At 39.7% G+C, this 5,958-nt stretch overlaps 1 long non-coding RNA gene across 1 annotated transcript in view; it reads right to left on the bottom strand.

Annotated features, from left to right (window-relative positions):
• The window catches only part of LOC125488353, a 21,594-nt gene that overhangs the window by 14,747 nt on the left and 889 nt on the right, over positions 1-5,958 (bottom strand). The window lies entirely within an intron of this gene.

The following is a 5,958-nucleotide window of genomic DNA, read 5'->3' as shown; positions in this document are numbered from 1 at the left end:
TACTATCTCTGAAACAATGTAGGAGGCATGATCTGTAAATTTGCAGATGATGTGAAAATGCTGGTGTGGTAAATAGCATGCAGTGTTGTTGCAGTGCGTCCTTTACGTGGTTCAACTGCAGCAACTATACATCGGTGACGGAGAGAGTGAATATTTAATTTGGTGGATGGGATGTCAGTCAAGCCTACAGCTTTATCTTGGATCGTGTTGAGCTACTTCAGAGACTTTTTTAAGAGCTGGGCTCTTCCATGCATTTACTTTCAGAAGTCAACGGTAAGTAGCATGCAGGAAAGCCTTAGACTACAGAACAATACAGACGGGCTGGTCAGATAGGCAGAATGGTAGCAACTGAAATTTAATCTGGAACAGCGAGTTTATCCATTTTAGACTAACAACGCAAAGGAGTACACATTATTTGGTAAGAGCCTAGGAAGTACAGAAGATCAGGACAACTTCAATACGTGTATCCAGAAATCTTTGGTGGCAACAGGACACGTGGATAAGATGGTTAAGAAGTCATAAAGGATAAGGGCCTTTATTAATCAAAGCACTGAATACAAGAGCAAGGAAGGATTTGCTTGGACTGGAGTGTTTCAGCTATGGAAAGAGACTAGCAAGGATGTAGTTGTCTTCCTGACTTTCAGAGAAGATTGTGGGTGGCGGTGGGTTGAGATATAAAATTATGGGGAGCATAGATAGAAAGTTTTCCCCTTGGTGGAGGGATCAATAACGAGAGAGCATAGATTGAGTTAAAGGGCAGGAGGTTTACAGGGGATTTAAAGAAGATTTTATTCATCTGGACTGCGGCAGGTACCTGGAACTCACTGCATGAAATAATGATGATACAGGTCAAACTGTAATGAAGTATTTAGATCAACATTTATTTGACCATTGCATACAAGCTACCAAAGTAATGGAAAATGGGACTGGGGTAGATAGATGCATGATAACTGAGCACAAGTCACAGGACTGAATACACAAATGTTATATGTATTAAAACAGGAGAGTGAAGAAGGTAGAAGAAAAATTGTGTCTCATGAGAACGGCATTACACCCAAATCCAGTCTCACTTTACCTGACTTCTATGCATTTACTTTCAGAAGTTAATGGTACATTATGATACAAAAGAAACTCAACCTGAAATTTTCTCCACAAATGTTCCAATACACTCTTGGTATTTCCAGGATTTTCTGTTTCAGGTTCATATTTTCAATATTTTTCTTTTGTACCGCTGTTTTATCATCAAGGACTCAATCCTAGTTGGTATTTCCCCTAGTTGGTGTTTAAGCCAAATGTAATGCATCTACCACCAATCAAACCAGGTATCAGCTAATTCAACAAGGATTTGTTATTTTCTTGGTGGTGTATGGATAAATGTCAATAGAGGCATGGGGTGTAAAAAGTAGGAAAGTCTTGCTACAGAACATAGTATAGAGGTGTGTAGGTTTAATCTTCTTATTTATCAATATTGTAGGCTGTTCGTAGAAGATCCACCAGGCTGATCTTTGAAATGAAGGGATTGGTTTATGAGGAAAGGTTGAGCAGGTTGGGTCTGTGCAGCGGAATGTATAAAAATACAAACATACAAATTAGGAGCTGAAGTAGGCCATTGGCTCCTTGAAGAACTTTATCGTTCAATAAGACCACAGCTGATGTGTTTATATTTTGAATTCCATATTCCTGTCCTTTGACCATCGATTTTTTTAACCAAGGGAATCAATCCAACTCTGCCTTAAAATTATTCAAACGATGCCCTCCTCTTCCTCCTTCTGAGGAACAGACTTCCAAGGAAGCATACCATTGCAGGAAAACGTTCTCATCTCCCTCCTTGAAGTGCACTGGAATTTAGAAGAATGAAAGTTGAAACATATGATTTTGAAGCAACCTGTCAGGGTCAATACAGAGAGAATGTTTCCTCATGGCGAATCTAGAATTAAGGGGCATGGTTAAAAATAAGGGTGTCTTATTTAAGATGTAGATGAGGAGGAATTTTGGCTTCTCAGAAGGTCATTCGTCTTTGAAATTTATTACCGCAGAAATCACTAGAATATTGATCAGACAGATTTTTAGTCTAGAAGGGAGTGATGGGTTATGAAGGGGTGGGAGGGGGAACAATAAAGTGAGTCAAAGGCACAATCAGATCAGCCATGATCTTATTAAAAGTGGGAGCAAGTTTGAGAGATGAAAAGACGACTGCTGCTCCTATTTCTTAGCTCACACCACATGATGTTTCCTCACTGGCCCACCAAGAGCCATTGAATATCTTTTTTTCAAAAACAAAAGCAACACTAAAAATGTACTGATTAGCAAGCAGTAAGTTTACTTCTTTGGCTGCTCACAATAACATTGCTAATAAAAAAAGTCACACAGTTGAAATTTTTCGTCTTACTCTCATCAACACATATGCAAGAAATGCCTAATATCTCAGCAAGCACCAATTATTACAAGTGCAAATGGTGCTGATTGCTGGGCAAGTCAACTCTGATTGTTAACCAATGTACTAGAGAAGTTGTTCCAATAAAAAAAAAATCCAAACATTGGTGAGCACTGGACAACTTCAAAGTTTGGGGATAACAAAACTTGGGAGCATTGTAACCTGCCAGGAGGAGAGTGTGCCAAACTCCAAAAGGATATGGATTAATTGGTGGGATGGTCAGACAGGTGGTAGGTGAAGTTCAAAGATGAAAAATGTGATGCATTTTGGTACAAACAACACGGACAGACATCATACAATAAAGAGTACCATTCTAAAGGCTGTGCAGAAACAGAGAAACCTGGGTGTATGTGTAAATATGTCATTATACATGGCAGGACAGGTAGAGGAAGTTGCAAGCAAAGTATACAGTATTCTAGAGATAGTAGGAACTGCCAAAACATCAGCTTTCCTGCTCCTCTGATGCTGCCTGGGCTACTGTGTTCATCCAGCTCAACACCTTATACACTTATCTAGCCTTCATTAATAGGGACATAGAGTACAAGTGTAAAGAGATTATGTTGGATTCATATAAGACATTAGTTAGATCTCAGCTGGAGGACTGTGTGCAGTTCATACTTTAGAAAGAATGTGAATGCATTGAAGACAGGGTGCATAAGAGTTTTAACAGAATGGTTCTAAAGGATGAGAAACTTTAGTTATTAGGAAAGATTGGAGAAGGTGGGACTGTTTTCAGTGGAGACGAAAAGGCAAAGAGGAAATTTAAAAGAAGTTTTGAAATCATCATAGGTATGGGTAGATGTTCTCACTTGAAATGGATTGAAAACCAGCAGTCCCAAGTTGAAAGCATTTTGCAAGAGATGGAAATGCAAGATGATGCTTTTTGTTCCACACCGTGGTTGTTAATGTAATGGAATGAAAGCTAAATAAGGCTGGAAACCTGAAACAAAAACTGAAAATGCTGAAGCAACTCAGCAGGTCTAGCAGCATCTGTGGAGACAGTTGAAACATTGGGCCAGAATTTCCAGGGACAACTCTTCCTTTTTACAAATGAAGGAAACGCCACATTTCTGAGAGAAGATTCTCCTCAGGGGTCTCTCAGAAATACAGAGCTATATTTCTATTGTGCCATTTCTTTTGCAGTGTAGTGCTGTCAGAGGAAGGCAAACCCAGTTTCACAGCAGTCATTTGCCATCTTTTGAAAATATAAAAAAGATCCTGACAGCCACTTTGACAGCTTTTGTGAAAGGTTAAGTTTGTAAGGCATGCATGAGGGTTCTTGTGGCACAGTGGTAATGCTCTTACCTCTGAGCTAGAAGGCTGAGGTTTAAATCCCACCTGCTCCAGAGTGTGTAACAACATCTCTGAACAGGCTGATTAGAAAATATCTACAAGATAAATGTGATGCTAGGTTGCTAGGAGATTATGGTGTCAAATGAGTAGGGTGGTAATATGCCAGACGAGTAGTGTGGCAGCTGGAGTAAAGGTAGGGTGCCAGTTGAGTAGGATACCAGGGTGCCAGATGGCAAGGTGACAGGTAGGTGTTTATAGTAAGTCAGAGTGGGTGTTGAGCCCTGGCAGTTGGCAGGGTGGTTTGTAGGAGGGTGGGTTGGGCTCCAGTCTGGCAGGGACTGGGAATTGGTGGTCCGGTCTGGCAGCAGGAAGGAGGTTGAGGGGTTTGATCGGGTAATGGCATGGTCCAATACCAGTGATGTGGGGGATCAGGCCTGGTGGCAGTAGCAGGGAGCATTTGGGGGGTTGGTCAAATCACAGAGTTCCTTTCCCAAAGGGTAGTATCAAAGATGGGTTTTTACAACAATTGATGGAATTTCATAGCCACAGTTGCTCACATTAACTTTCAAAAACTTTTAAGAAGTTTTTATTAACTGGAATTTAAATTCCAGCAGATGCCATGGTCAGACGTGTCTGGGCCCTGGTTTTGCTAGCCCAGTGACATTACTAACTCAGCCACCAAATGAATAATGACATTGTTGATGACATCTGATCTGTGTGTAGGTTTATCAACATCACCTTGAAGAAGCTGCTGTATTTAAACCCTAACTGTGTAGCAGTGTCATCAACAACTTTCCCTCTAAAATTTTGTAGTAGGCGGCCAATTTTTTTTTAATGCTTTTACATTTTATCTGAGTGACCATACATGCGTGGTAATAAAAAAAACTCAACTTGTATGACACAAATGTAGTCAGATCAACTCTTCAATCAAATTCTGTAATAAATATTGGTGTCGTGTGCAGAGGGTTGACAGTTTGGCAAACTTATATTATTTCAAACAAATAGCTTCCAAAGACCACAGGGGAAAAAAAGCACTTGACTTATCCCTATTGTTCCTCTTTTCAAATTTGACCATTTCTTTAATCGAGAAAGCAGAAGATTTGGACAGATGATTTCCACTTTCAAAAACAATTATCATATTACAGGAAGTATAATTCTGTACTATAGATATCATTGATAGTTCAGCCTTGTGATATATTTTTGCTGAAATACACTCAAAAGGATCTTGAAAACATTGCTATTGAAAATAATGCAACACAAATATATTGCTCTCTAGGTCCCTTGGTTTTAATAAGAATCAATTGAAATCTTTGGAAATGTGTCTCAATAGCAATAATCATAGTGAAAAATAAGTTTAGCAGTTACTAAACATGGGAAGAAACAATAATGCAATACATATTCACACAGAAATAAGTCCAAAAAAAAAATCAAAGTTAAAAAGGGATACAGAGCAGTTTATAGTGAAGAGTAAATAGTCGAATGTTGATAGTTGAGCACTTCGCTTTGAAATTCTTGGCTTTGCAGGTTAGCTAAAATTCTTTTGTCCATTTCCTTTGAACTGATTCACTAACTGGCTTCCAGCATTCAGAACAAGTAACTCCGTTCCTTTTAATGTAGGGTGATTCAGGATGGTTCTTTGACTGTTAATTTCACAGCACACTTCCTCCGACTAGTGTGCACACAGACCACAGTTGAAACTCACTTTTAAACTGTTTGTGTATTCTCGAGAGGGAAAACAAATGTAAACATGTCTTGCAGCCAGACTGATGTCATGGTTCCGATCATGTTCACAATCTGAGAACCTCATAGGAGATGACAGTTTAGTTTTTAGTGCATTTCTCACTTTGAAACTTCCTTGAAGCCTTCAGATGTAACATTCCAAGTTTCCTCTCCAGTTAGCCACTGCATCTACATCCACAGTTATTTTGTAAGATGAGATACAGCCAAAAGATAAATGCTGCAATACAAAGTTCAAAATGTCCACAGATGATCGAAAATTAGGATCTGTGGTCATGGCAAGTCCTGCAGCCATTTCTGAGTTTAAGTTCTTGAAAACTTGATGAGATAGCAGGAACTGCCGATGCTGGTGTCAGAGATAACACAGTGTGGAGCTGGAGGAACTCAGCAGGCCAGGCAGCATCAGGGGAGCAGGAAAGCTGATGTTTTGGGTCTGATGAAGGGTCGACACCCAAAATGTCAGCTTTCCTGCTCCTCTGATGCTGCCTGGCCTG

Source organism: Rhincodon typus, unplaced genomic scaffold (genome assembly GCF_021869965.1).
Source record: "Rhincodon typus isolate 14 unplaced genomic scaffold, sRhiTyp1.1 hic_rhity00000532, whole genome shotgun sequence".
Classification (NCBI taxonomy): domain Eukaryota; kingdom Metazoa; phylum Chordata; class Chondrichthyes; order Orectolobiformes; family Rhincodontidae; genus Rhincodon; species Rhincodon typus.
This window is presented reverse-complemented; position numbering and strand designations above follow the sequence as displayed.